Genomic DNA, 15,014 nt, shown 5'->3' with positions numbered 1-15,014 from the left:
AGTTGCCTTGATATCTTGGCAATTGGCATCTTAGAAATGCCTAGAGATGGAAGCAATGGTAAAATAGAAATGAAGCTAAGACAATAAAATTAACTTAGCTTATATGACTAAGCAAGTTAAGCTGCTTCGTTTCTTACTATTTTTATTTTTTCATATAGATTCCAAAGATTTAAAGTAATACCATGTCTTTTAACATGACATGAATTTGATACAAATGTGAACTTGAATCTGATGCTAAATTAACTGTTAGCACTGGCAAATTTTGGTATACTGTATTGAATTGTACTTGAGAATACACTTTGAATGCAATATCTTTTTGAGTAAAAAGATTTTTAAAATAAGAGTTTTATATGTGAGAAGAAATAACTTTTGCTCTGAAGTCTTGATTCCAAGATCATGTTTAATTTTTGTGACTGTTGAAAAACAAACATTTAAAGTTCAGAGAAGTTGTTTAGTCCAAGAAGTCCAGTGGTAGGTACTCATGGTTATCCTTACTTACACCGATCTAAAAAAAGTAGAACTGTAAAACATTGCCTAGTTGCTCCAACTGACAAAACTAACAATAGAATTTAACACATTATAAATTATAAACAGTGTCTGCCACGTTAGGCATGCCCATGACCAATCATCTGGTTGTCACTCGTTGAGTGACACAACTGAGTCAGAACAACTATTATCCTGGTAAAGTCAATTGCAAGAGCTAGCTCTTACGGGGATGGTTTAAGACAAGTTACAGGGAAATTCATATTTTTAACAATTGCATAATTTTGCAAAATAAAAACATATATTTTTTTAATTTTTTTAAACTAAGAATGTTAAAAATTTAACTCATTTTTGTTGGGCAGGGAGGGAAAACACACAGTACCCCACACTCATATAGGCTGTTGTCAGAGATGGGTGTAACGTCAGCATCACAGTGCATTCTGCGGCGCCAGTGCTGCTTTCTTGGGCCGATGATTTGTAGTGGATTGGGAAAGTGGGCAGGAGTTTTTGTAAGGGTAGGTTCAAGAATTGCCAGTAGCGATCCATGTCTTGGGGAAGCACCTTCACATCCATATCATTACCAGAACACGCTAGAAAGCTTTGCCCTTTGGGACCAGGCTCTCTCATGGCCCTGAACATTTGGACCCAAGCATATAAAAGGATCCATGGCTTTGACCCGCCTCTCAGTTCCTTCCAGCTACCAGGCTGTCTAGTTGAACCAAGAGTGATTCCTTCTTTGAGTGATGTCCCTGTGGGTGCTACACTGTAGGTGCGGCAGCACTCCCTGCACCTGGGGTTAGAGATCTTTATTAGCAGTGCCCGTTGGACCACACATGCACGCCTCCCTGTCTCGCTCTGAGTGGCGCGCGCGCACGTGTGTGTGTGTGTGCGTGCACGCACACACGCATATAGCACTGTGCAGTCCAGCTACCCCCCAGTTCCTTCTCAGATGCCGTTGGTCTGGGATTGAATCCAAAGCACAGCCCTTCTATCCTTTGAGCTCTTAGATAATGCCTTGCCTGTTAGGTTAAGTGTAGTTTAGTAGTTAGTTCTTTTCTTTATCATTTTTCCTTCCTCTTACCCTCCCCATTAATTCATAACTTAGGATTTCATTTTCCTGCTTCCCACCCTTCCCGACTGGGAAGCTTTCTTCCTCATCCTTATACCTGGATCTCCTAGGTTTAAGAGGTGTGTTTCCTGCTGGGAGGCATTCCCGGTAAGCAAACAGTCACCCACAGTGCATCCACTGCTTAGGTGAGGGACACATCCCACAGAAGTGTACCCATTGCCAGAACCTGACTGCCAGGGCCAGAAAAGACTGAGACATTTGGCTATGACTTCTCCTGGAGAGATCATTGCATCTAGCATCAGACCATGGTCTGGACACTTCCCTCATATGGCACTCGCACGCTGCTAGGTCGTCCACCAAATTCTTCTAAGAAGAAATCTTTTCTTCTTTGAGTGCTTGCTCATGTCCATTCCATGCTAGGTATGTGCTTGCCGCGTGTACTGTTGCTGGAGATTTTTCTCTTAGTGGTGTCCATTGGGCCAGCTCCAGCACTCTCTGGAGCCAAGTGCGTGTGTTGGTGTAAGGGGTGCTGCCAGCCCCACACTCTCTCAATTCCATCTTACCTCCTTGCTTTGGCTAGGCTCTTCCCAGTGGTTTTGGACTCCTTCTCCGTTCATAGTTTTAATAGTTTAACATATATAGTTTTTGAAAGTGATAGTTATATAGTTAATGTATGTATTTCTCATCATCAAAGCATTTTTTGTCCCAGGGGCTGGGCATGCCCCAGTCCACAGGTTTCAAGTTTTGTGCCTCTTGTGGAAAACCTATGCCTGTGAGTGACCTGCACTTGAGTTGCTTAAAGTGCTTGGGGGAAACTCGCATTAAGAACAAGTGTAAAATCTGGTGAGACTTTAGACCCCACATTAAGAAGAAGGAATGGGACATCAAACTAAAGGCTATCCTCATGGAAGCCACCCTCAAGCCTGTCTCAGAGCCGAACGAGTCTGATTTGCCACTGAGACTTCGGTGTCAGTGCAAAGTGCTCTCGGCACCAGGCACTTCCAAGCACTGTTCTTCATCCCCAGTGCCATGGAAGAAGCACAAAAAGCAGCACCCTGAGAAAGCGTGTTTTCCTGTGCAGAAGAGGAGAAACAAGCGGGGAGACAGAGTGAGACCCGCACTGGGCCACTCTTCTACCCCTGGACGTGCGTCTACACCCTCGGCTCCACCAAGAGAGATGAGTCTGGTGTGGGACCCACCACTGAGTCACCACAGTACCAGTGGACTGACAGTGCTGTTCACCATTGAGGCTTATCAGGTGGCAAGGAACCTTCTCTCTCTTCCAGTCCATCCAGCCGCACTGGGGAACTTACTATCTCTTGCTTCCAGAACCAGGAGGGCAAACGGTGCATCAGGCACCTTTCCAACACCAGGTCCTCCGGTACCACCCAGGGGCAAGCCCTACCCGATCCTGGCATCCCATTCCCTGGCACACCACCAGTCCCCAGAATCCTGGCACTGTATGGAAGCAGAAGCGGGTAATGCTCCACCATGGTCACCGACAGAAGAATAGTCTTCCCCTGTATACCGAAAAAAGCCCACTATCGGCACTCAGCTCCCCACTCCCCGGAGCTTCATGGTGGACACTGGCCAGCAATCACTGGCCAGTGCAGTGGCCCAACTAGAACTCTTGGGGTTTGACTCCCACCGCTCCTACTTGGTGGCCTCTGGGAGACAGGCTATCTCTTCTTCACACTCAGCACCAGATCCAGACTCCAGCACCGACCCCAGTACCAAAGTCCAGGACATGCTTCCAGGGGACATAGTTGGGGCAGAGGAAGAAGGAGGAGCCCCATTTCTGGTGCAGGACATCTCCTTGTCCTCCCCCTATGAGGTTGTTGCGGGTCCCAGCAGTCTACTTCCCCAGCACAATTTCAGGGCCTAACAGGACCTTCTGAAGTGGGTCGCCTCAAACCTAGGCTTGGCGCTCAGAGACATCACACAACCTTATTGAGGTCCTGGCTGCAGCAACTCCATCCAGAGTAGCCCTGCGCATCAGTGAGGCAGTAATGGGATCAGGCCAGGTCCTGTGGCAGACTCCTTCTCTGGCCCTCACTTCAAAGAGGGTAGAGAAGAAGTATTATGTGCCAGTGAGCAAGTTCAACTACCTGTACTCGCACCCTTCCCTGGGGTCCCTGGTGGTGTCTGCTGTTAACAAAAGGGACAGGCAGGCCCAGTCAATTGCTACACCGAAAGAGAAAGACAGTAAGAAACTGGACCCTTTAGGAAGAGAGGTTTATTTCACAGGTAACCTCCAGCTGTGTATCGCCAGTCAGCAAATTCTGCTGGGGAGATACAATTTTAATCACTGGGATTCCTGTCTAAGTTCAGTGACTCCCTGCCTCAAGAGGCAAGGCAGGAGTGTGCAGCCCTCCTAAAGGAAGGTAAGAATGTGGCCAAGACCTCTCTCCAGGTGGTTCTGGATGCTGCTAACTCAGCAGCCCGGACGGTAGCCTCATCAGTCACCATGATGCTGTTCCTGACTCCAGTCCTTTGGCCTTCCCCAGGAGGTCCAACAGTCAATCCAGGACCTCCCGTTGGAAGGCTCCCCTCTTTTTTCTGAGCAGGTGGACATGAGACTTCAGTCTGAAGGCTCAAGGGGCACACTACGATCCTTAGGGCGGTACACTCCATCTGTCTCCAGAAAACACTTCACTCCCTAGCAGCAGCCTTGGTTCTCAGGACCTCCCAAGACAGGAGGCCTACAAAAGAAAAGGCAGAGGTAAACAGCACCAGCCCCTTCTGTCTACCTCAGCCTCTCAATCAGGGCCCCAGAGATACTCCGGTGGGCCCAAGCAGGCCTTTTGAAGGTGCACCTGAGGGCACTGTACCAGTCACCAGTTCAGATCTATCTCCCTCATCCCCCCTTTATTTTTGGACTGTCACTCTTCAGCCCACCTTGGGCATCCATAACATCAGACCGGTGGGTCCTGAGCACAGTGACATTATTACCCTTCATTTTTTATCCACCCATTCCTGTGCTCCTTCAGGGACTGTTCTCACGAGCAGCTTCTTGTCCAGTAGGAGCAGTACCTCCTGTGTATGGGGGCCATGGAAAAAGTTCCTCCGGACTTGAGAGGGAACTTTTACTTCCAATATTTCCTAATCCCAAAGGCAGAAGGGGGACTCTGACCCATCCTGGACCTGCGTCACTTCAATACATATCTCAAGAAACTGAGGGCTACATTACCGCACTACATTGACACAGCTGCACATCTGGTGAAGACATGCTATACTGACAAGAGAGTGCTCTCCTGTCAGCATAATTACTCCACCTAAACGAGAGGTGGAAGCTGTGTTGGCGGAGAGTGTCTCCTGCCAACATAGCGCATTGTGGACACTGCTTTAAGTTGATGTAACTTGCGTCGCTCAGGGGGTTGGCTTTTTCACACCCTTGAGTGACTTAAGTTACATCAACGTAAGTGGTAGTGTAGACAAGCTCTGAGGTTTTGCGTGATCTCCCTGGATCATCACATTTCCCCCCTGGACCCAGGAAACTTGTACGCCACCTTCGATTTAAAGGATGAATAATTCCAGATTTTTATCTTCCATGGCCATAGATTTTCAGGTTTGTAGAGGGTCATTGCCACTACCAATTCACCACTCTTCCCTTTGGCCAATCAGTAGCCCCGAGAGTTTTTACGAAATGGATGGCAGTTCTAACAGCCTTCCTCAGGTAGTGAGGTGTTCAGGTTTACCTGTACCTCCAGTGACTGGCTGATCAAAGGTCAGTCACAGGCTCAAGTGCAAGACAGCATCAGCATGGTCCAAACCGCTTTCAGGGAGCTGGGCCTGCTGATAAACGAGCAGAAGTTAACTCTTGTCCCAGTTCAGAGAATAGAATTTATGGGGGCTGTTCTTGACTTGACCAAGATCATGGCCTTCCTGCCAGAGGCCTGATTCCAGACCGTGGCAAACCTGATATCCAAGGATATGGCCCACCCAGTCATGAAAGCTCTAGTATGTCTCAAGCCACTGGGTCACATGGCAGCTTGCACTTACGTGGTCCAATATGCAAGACTGTGCATCAGGCCCCTCCAACTGTGGCTAGTGTTAGTATACTCCTTGAACAGACATCTCTTGGACTCCGTACTTATGATCTCTCCCCTGGTCCTCGCCTCCCTGGCCTGGTGGAAGGAGACAAGCGTGGTAATGATGAGGGTGCCCTTCGTGGCCCCACAGCTGTCGGTGTCTTTAGTCCCTAGGGTGGGGAGCCCACCTGAACAACCTCAGGAGTCAGGGTCTCTGGTCCCAGGAAGAACTCTCCCTGCACATAAACATCAGGGAGCTCGGGGCTATGCTCCTGGCTTGTCAAGTGTTCCTTCCCTAGGTCTCATGCAAGTCCTGATTCACAATACAGCAGCCATGTTTTATATCAACAAGCAAGGAGGGGCCCAATCATCCACCCTGTGTCAGGAGGCCATCGCTCTATGGGACTTTTGTGCAACACACTCCATCTCGAGGCGTCTCATGCCCCAGGTGCGTGGAACGTATTGGCAGATCACTTCAGCAGGTCCTTCTCCTCTCACCACGAGTTGTCCCTTCACCTGGAGGTCATCAGTGTCATCTTCCAGAGGTGGGAGCCTCCTTAGGAGGACCTGTTTGCCACCAATCAGAACAGGAAATGTCATCAGTTCTGTTCACTGTGTGGGCACAGCACAGGCTCCCTCTTTGATGCCTTTGTGCTCTCATGGGCAAACCACCTGCTGTACCCCTTTCCACTGAACTCGTTGGGGTTCACGGTGTTCTCCTAAAACTCAAATGGGACGAGGCAAGGGTTATGCTAATAGCACCAGTGTGGCCATGCCAGCTTTGGTTCAGCACATTCTGGACCTCTCGGTGGCAGCTCCACCCTGACTTGATTTCACAAGACCATGGCCGGCTTCTTTACCCGAAACTCACCTCCCTGCACCTAAATGCATGGATGCTGCATGGCTGAACCCTGAAGAACAGGCCTCCACAGCATAGGTTTAACAGGTCTTGCTAGGTAGTCCTGGTATAAGGCTTTCTACTATCTACTTGGCCAAGTGGAAATGTTTCACTTGTTGGGGCCTCTGAATGGGATCTCTCTCCATCTAGAATTTCTCTTCTGTCTATCCTGGACTGCCTGCTCCACCCAAAGCAGCAAGCTCTGGCACTCTCATCTATTAAGGTTCATCTGACAGCCGTCTCAGCCTTCCACCCCCTCCTACCCCCCTCCGTGAATGACAGATCAGTGTTCTCTCATAATATGATGGTTCAGTTTATCAAGGGGTTGGAAAGACTCTATTCTCACATTCGTGAACCGAACCCCAACTCCACATGGGACTTAAACCTGGTTCTGTCAAGGCTTACAGGCCCCCTCTTTGAGCTGTTAGCATCATGCTCCCTACTACTTCTCTCCTGGAAGGTCACCTTCCTGGTGATCATCTTGGCCAGAAGAGTCTCTGAGATCAGGGCCCTTACATCAGAACCTCCTTACAGGGTGTTCTTCAAGGACAAGGTCCAACTGCGCCCCCATCCAGCCTTCCTGCCGGAGTCACAATTCCACAACAACCAGATTATTTTTCTAACCATCTTCTTCCCCAAACCTGACAGAAGCTCAGAGGAATGACAGCTTCATACATTGAAAGTTAGGCAGGCCCTCACCTTTTATATTGAGAGGACTAAGCCCTCCCGCAAATCCATGCTACTCTTCGTGGCAGTAACAAAAAAAAGGATGAGATGGTTCCCAGTATCAACCCAAAGAATCTTCTCCTGGATAATTACCTGTATTTGGCTTGCTACGAACAGGCAACCGTTCCCCCTCCAGCCATCATGCCCACAAAAGCCCAGGCTTTGTCAGCAGCATTTCTCATGCAGGTACCAATTCAGGATATCTGCAGAGTTGAACCTGGTCATCGGTTCATACCTTCGCATTTTACTTATTCCATCACCTAACAGGCCCAAGACGATGCTAGTTTTGGGAGAGCGGTGTTACAATCAGCATGTCCATGAACTCCAAGCCCACCTCCTAGGGTACTGCTTGTGAGTGACCTAGCAAGCACTTGAAGAATTAAAAATGGTTATTAACCTTTCATAACTATTGTTGTTCTAGATATATTAGTCATGTCCATTCCATGACCCACCCTCCAATCCCTTTGTCAGAGTTAACCATCACGAAGGAACTGGGAGGGTGTGGTGCCCTCCCCTTATGCTAGCGCATACATGCACACGGCTCCAGAGGGTGCTAGAACTGTCTCGACGGATAATACTAAGGGAAATATCTCCAGCAACAGCGCTTGCGGCACGCACGCACCTAGCATGGAATGGACATGAGCAACACATCTCGAAGAACAACAGTTATGAAAGGTAAGTAACTGTTTTTTTCCATGCTGACGGGAAGAAATGAGCTACCTCATCACCCTCTGACAAACCTCCCACCATAACACCACTCCCTACGAGGTCAGTAGCTTTCACATCTTTGGGGATGAGACATAGCTCCAGGGACCATCTGAGTACCTCTGGTACCACAGCTAAAGAGCCTAAACGGGCGGACCTGCAGGCGATGGCGCCGTCTCTGAGCACCGGGGACTGTGGCACAAGACCTCAATCAAATAAACTTCAGGCTGCATGGTACCGATGAAACCACTAGCAACTCTGTACATGCAGCACCAACCAAGCTCTGCACCAATGCGCTCTCTGGCACCAATGACACCCTCGGCACCATGCAAGACCTCGACTCCATCTGCTGGCTGCTCAAGAGAATGCGCCTCTCCCTCTGTGCTGATGCATCCGTTGGTGTCAATGGTGCTCCTCCCTCCTCCCCAGGAATTCAGATATCCCAAGGACCTGCTCGTATCTGACCTCCCTGAATCACCATTACTTAGACATGAGCCCCTTCTGCCTCCATCCTCTTCTCCAGAGTCACAGCACTACTTCCTTTCCCCTCTGAGAATGGCACTGCTCTTCCCCGCCGAGGAAGAGAACTACCCCTGCCCCCCTTACATTCAGGACAGGCACAAAACACATTAGCTACACATTCTTATGATCTGCAAACCGAACCAGGGCCCTGGTACGGAATGCCATGGATGCAACTCCACATGCCATTCCCTACGCATTGGCCATACTGGGATCCGTGGGCCATGTACAGATCACAGTTTGGGAATCCTCCCGTAGAGTAAAGCTGGAGGCATACACATTCGCCATTCCCATCTGTCTTTTGACCACCAGAGACCAAGACACTCCCAATAGCAGACATGGAAGAAAAACAGGAGGAGGTTATACTACTACTCCTTTTCTTACTTCCCACTCCCTACATCAGCAGATGACTTTAAACACTTTCAGGAGCTGTTTTGCAGGATAGCAGACTCCCTCCAGGTTCCTTTGGAGGAAGTGAAAGAACAGCAGCACAAACTGCTCGACATCCTGCATGTATCTTCATCGTCCAGAATAGCCCTTCCTGTCAATGAGGCCCTCTCAACCTGGCCGAGGTGCTCTGGCAGACCCCAGCATTCATCCCACCAACCTACAAGCGGGCAAACAAGAAATACTACGCCCCCACTAAGGACATGGAATTTCTTTTTTCTCACCCCACTCTAAATACCCTAGTTTTCAATGCTGTGCACAAAAAGGGACACGCCTTATGACTAGGATTGGAAGCAACTGCACTAAGGGCTGTTGATTAATCACAGTTAACTCATGTGATTAACTCAACAAAAAATTGTTATTAATCACAGTTTTAATCGCACTGTTCAACAATAAAATATCAATTGAAATTTATTAAATATTTTGGATGTTTTTTCTAAGTTTTCAAATATATTGATTTTGATTACAACAGAGTATACAAAGTAGACTGCTCCTTTTATATTGTTTTTTATTACAAATATTTGCACTATAAAAATGGCAAACAAAAGAAATAGTATTTTTCAATTCACCTCATACAAGTACTGTAATGCAAACTCTTTATGGTGAAAGTTCAACTTAAAAACGTAGATTTTTTTTTTTTTGTTACGTAACTGCACTCAAACAAAACAATGGAAAACTTTTGAGCCTACGGCAAACAAGTTTGTTTACATTTATGGGAGATAATGCTGCCCGCTTCTTATTTTCAGTGTCACCCGAAAGTGAGAACAGGCGTTCACATGGCACTTTTGTAGCTGGCATTGCAAGGTATTTTTCGTGCCGGATATGCTAAACATTCATATGCCCCTTCATGCTTTGGCCATCATTCCAGAGGACATGCTTCCATGCTGCTGATGCTCGTTAAAAAACTGTTAATTAAATTTGTGGCTGAACTCTTTGGAGGAGAATTGTATGTCTCCTGCTCTGTTTTACCTGTATTCTACGATATATTTCATGTTATAGCAGTCTTGGATGTTGACCCAGCGCATGTTCTTTTAAGAACACTTTCACTGCAAATTTGACAAAATGCAAGAAGGTACCAATGTGAGGTTTAAAAATCTGAAGTGCCTTCCAAAATCGGAGGGACAAGGTGGAGAGATGCTTTCAGGAGTCTTAAAAGAGCAACACTATGCGTAAACTACAGAACTTGAACCACCAAAAAAGAAAATCAATTTTTTGCTGGTGGCATTTGACTCAGATGATGAAAATGAACATGCATCAGTCAGCACTGCTTTGGATGGTTATCAAGCAGAACCCGTTATCAGCATGGACGCATGTCCTTTGGAATGGTGGTTGAAGCATGAAGGGACATATGAATCTTTAATGCATCTGGTACATAAATATTTTGCCATGCCAGCTACAATAGTGCCACACGAACGCCTGTTCTCACTTTCAGGTGATATCGTAAACAAGAAGCAGGCAGCATTATCTCCTGCAAACGTAAAGAAACTTGTTTGTCTTAGCAATTGGCTGAACAAGAAGTAGCACTGAGTGGACTTGTAGGCTCTAAAGTTTTACATTGCTTTATTTTTGAATGCAGTGTTTTTTTGTACATAATTCTATATTTGTAAGTTCAACTTCGATGATAAAAGAGATTGCACTACAGTGCTTGTATGAGGTGAATTGAAAAATACTATTACTTTTGTTTTTTAGAGTGCAAATAAAAAATAGTGGGCACTGAACACTTTGTATTCTGTGTTGTAATTGAAATCAATATACATGAAAATGTAGAAAATATTCAAAACTGTTTTAATAAATAGCATTCTATAATTATTTAACAGCGTATTAATCATGTGATTAATCACGATTAATTTTTTTAATCTGTTGAGAGCCTTACAATGTACCTATTCGGCCGCAAGGCTTATTCATCTGCCCTGCTCCAATTCTGCATCGCCAACTATGAGGCTCTTGGCCAAATACAGTTATGTTAATTATTCCAAGATACAATAGAGCTGCAGAGTTACAAACAACTCTGGAGTGGAGGTTGTTTGTAACTGTGAAATATTTGACAGGTTTCAGAGTAGCAGCCTTGTTAGTCTGCATCCGCAAAAGGAAATGGAGGACTCGTGGCACCTTAGAGACTAACAAATTTATTTGAGCATAAGCTTTCATGAGCTACAGCTCACTTAATCGGATGCATGCACATCCCAATTCACCCTGCTCACAGACCATTCCTCTGATTCGTCCTGGGGACCAATCTCTATTGATACAAAGTACTGCCCTTGGGACTTTCTACAGCCCCCTTAGTGTTCTTCAAAGTCGCGGTGGTAGTGGCCGCCTACCTGTGCAAACAGGACATCATCATATTTCCATACTTAGACACCTGTCTCCTCAAGGCCTCATCTGAACCTGATGCCTTTCACACCAATAGACCTTTTCTCAAGCCTTGGCCTTTGCATAAGCCTGGAGAAATCTACGGTGACACCGGTGCAACACCTGGAATTTATTGGGGCATAGTTGGACGCCATAAAAGCCAGATGCTTCCTCCTGCCTCACAGATTTTCATCAGTAGTCGATCTCGCATCCACAGTGAGAACTTGCCCTCAGATCTCAGCCAAGACATGTCTCCAGGTACTCAGCCACATGGCAGCAGCCACTTTTGATAGTAAACTATGCAAGGTTACACATGCACTGTCTGCAGGCATGGCCACGTACAGTGTATGTACCTCACAGACACAGCCTTCACAAGCTTCTAACCATACCTATCAAGGTCAAGAACTCACTACTTTGGTGCACACAACTCAAAAACATTTGCGTTGGGGTCCCGTTCTGTCAACAAGCATCATCCAAAGCAGAGCAAGGTCCCACTTCCTATGCTCTGAAACACTGAAATTATGGAACGGTCATATCCAGCATGACATCAGCATCTCAGCTGCATACCTCCCTGGACACCAGAGCACCACAGCGGATTCACTTTGCAGGAGAGTCTCCCAAGACTACGAGTGGGAGCTGGATACATGGGCCCTTCATCTTCAGTCACTAGGGATTTCCCACCATAGATCTCTGCCACAGCGGAGAATGCCCAGTGTTCTCAGTTTTGCTCAAGACCAGGCCTAAGCCATGGATTCCTGGGCGATTCATTCCTCCTTACATGGGATGTGCCGCTGCTCTAGGCCTTTCCTTCCTTTCTCCTTCGGTTTAGAGTACTCCAAAAGGACTGAGCTCAAGTCATCCTTATAACTCCAACATGACCATGACAGATTTGGTAGACTTATTTGCATGACTTTATGCCTTCCAATCACTCTGCAACAGACTCCACAACTCCTCTTACAGGATGCAGGTTGAATCCTCCATCCCAATCCACAGCTACTCCACCTGAAGGCATGGCTCCTCCTCCATGGTTTCGGGATTCGGAGATGACCTGTTCAGAGGCAGTTAAACAAAGGCTCTTGAATGGCAGATGTGAGACAACTAGTCACACTTATCTCCAAAAATGGACGTAGATTCCAATCCTGGTGTGCCACCAATTATGTCAAGGCAGTGTGTGCTCCATTATCACTCATCTTGGACTACATTTTACACCTTAAAAGATCAGGGTTATCAATCAGCTCCATTTGTGTATGCTTGGCTGCCATTATGGCCTTTCCTCCCAGTGTAGACAGCCACTCCTTGTTCATTCACCCACTCATAAAAATATTCCTGAAAGGCCTCCAAAATTTTTACCCTCACATATGTGATCCTACTCCAGCTCTTCTTATGTTCTCTTAATAGACCACCATTCAAACCAGTGGTGATGTGCTCTTATGTTCACTTATCCACGAAAACAGTATTTCTTATCGCTATCACCTCTGCCTGTCAGCTCGGTGAAATTGGAGCACTTGTGGCATACCCCTTGCACATGATTTTTCATAAAGACAAAGTTACGTTATGACAACATCCCAAATTTTTACCCAACATACAATCCTTTTTCTACCTAAACCAACCTATGCACCTTTTCTGCTTCTTTCTAAAACTACACAGCAAACAGGAGGAAGTGGCATTACATACCCTGGAGATCAGACAAGCCCTTTATTTGGACAGAACTAAGCCTTTCAGATGGTCACCACACTTATTCTTATCAACGACCAAAAGATCGAAGGTGCAACTGTTTCTAAGCAACGCCTTTCCAAGTGGATCTCACAGTATATACACCTGTCCTACCAACTATACAATTGACAGCTGCTTCCTGAAACTAGAGCACATTTCACCTGCTCTCTTCCCACCTCGATTGCCGTTCTCAACAATGTCCCAATTGCTGACATTTGCAAAGTGGCCACGTGGGCATCCATGGACGCTTCTAGCCATCATTATGCAATTACTCATGACGCAGTATCAGATGCGCTACTCAGACACACTGTCCTATCATCTACAGTAAATGCTGCTCTGAAGCTCCAGCCTTCCAACTAGGGGTACTCCTTTATAGTCACTTACAATGGAGCACCCACAGGAACATCACTTGAAGATGAAAGTTGGGTAGATTGGGTAGATTGTCGGGCTCAACGGGTAGTGATCAATGGTTCCATGTCTAGTTGGCAGCCGGTGTCAAGTGGAGTACCCCAGGGGTTGGTCCTGGGGCCGGTTTTGTTCAATATCTTCATAAATGATCTGGAGGATGGTGTGGATTGCACTCTCAGCAAATTTGCGGATGATACTAAACTGGGAGGAGTGGTAGATACGCTGGAGGGCAGGGATATGATACAGAGGGACCTAGACAAATTGGAGGATTGGGCCAAAAGAAATCTGATGAGGTTCAATAAGGATAAGTGCAGGGTCCTGCACTTAGGACGGAAGAACCCAATGCACAGCTACAGACTAGGGACCGAATGGCTAGGCAGCAGTTCTGTGGAAAAGGACCTAGGGGTGACAGTGGACGAGAAGCTGGATATGAGTCAGCAGTGTGCCCTTGTTGCCAAGAAGGCCAATGGCATTTTGGGATGTATAAATAGGGGCATAGCGAGCAGATCGAGCGACGTGATCGTTCCCCTCTATTCGACATTGGTGAGGCCTCATCTGGAGTACTTTGTCCAGTTTTGGGCCCCACACTACAAGAAGGATGTGGAAAAATTGGAGAGAGTCCAGCGAAGGGCAACAAAAATGATTAGGGGTCTGGAACACATGACTTATGAGGAGAGGCTGAGGGAACTGGGATTGTTTAGTCTGCAGAAGAGAAGAATGAGGGGGGATTTGATAGCTGCTTTCAACTACCTGAGAGGTGGTTCCAGAGAGGATGGTTCTAGACTATTCTCAGTGGTAGAAGAGGACAGGACAAGGAGTAATGGTCTCAAGTTGCGGTGGGGGAGGTTTAGGTTGGATATTAGGAAAAACTTTTTCACTAGGAGGGTGGTGAAACACTGGAATGCGTTACCTAGGGAGGTGGTAGAATTCCTTCCTTAGAAGTTTTTAAGGTCAGGCTTGACAAAGCCCTGGCTGGGATGATTTAATTGGGGATTGGTCCTGCTTTGAGCAGGGGGTTGGACTAGGTGGCCTCCTGAGGTCCCTTCCAAACCTGATATTCTATGATTCTATGAAATGAAGGTTACTCACCCTGTGCAGTAACTGAGGTTCTTTGAGATATGTGTCCATCTGGGTGCTCCACTACTCGCCCTCCTCCCCTCTTCTTCAGAGCTGAAAGATAAGCTCTCTGGTAGAGAAAGAACTGGTGCGGGGTTGGACTACCCGGCGCTATATATACATGCCACTCATGGGGAAAGACGGGGAGATGCACATGTGCAGTCCAATGGGCACTGCTGATGAAGATCTCCAATCCCAGGGGGCGCTGCTGCATCTACAGCAGTATCTCGAAGAACCTCAGTTATTGCACAGGGTGAGTACCCTTCTCTTCCTCCAGCTACTTTCTGTAAGCTGTTCTTCACTCTTGTGATCTTAGTGTTTCTAGATGTGCTTTTCCATGATTTTCTTTTTTTTTAATTAAACTTTATTTCAGTCTCTCAGTATGATGGGTATTGCTGTTAGCATTGCCATTTAGTACCAAAAGGATGGTTGATAAGGTAACTGGCTGTAAATGGTGCCCTTTGTGTAATGGAAAGATGTCCAAGGTGGGCCTGCATACAGATTCTTCACAGAGTGGCTCTTTTTCAACCACTTTCAGCTTGAGAGCTCA

The 15,014-nt window shown here is 46.8% G+C and overlaps 1 protein-coding gene across 8 annotated transcripts in view; it reads left to right on the top strand.

Annotated features, from left to right (window-relative positions):
• STAG2 (STAG2 cohesin complex component) overlaps positions 1-15,014 on the top strand; it is a 182,897-nt gene that overhangs the window by 156,194 nt on the left and 11,689 nt on the right. The gene's annotated exons all lie outside the window — the stretch shown is intronic.

The sequence above is a fragment of the Lepidochelys kempii genome, chromosome 9 (genome assembly GCF_965140265.1).
Source record: "Lepidochelys kempii isolate rLepKem1 chromosome 9, rLepKem1.hap2, whole genome shotgun sequence".
NCBI classification, from domain to species: Eukaryota; Metazoa; Chordata; order Testudines; family Cheloniidae; genus Lepidochelys; species Lepidochelys kempii.
The sequence above is the reverse complement of the archived record's forward strand: the minus strand, read 5'-3'. Positions and strand labels throughout refer to the sequence as shown.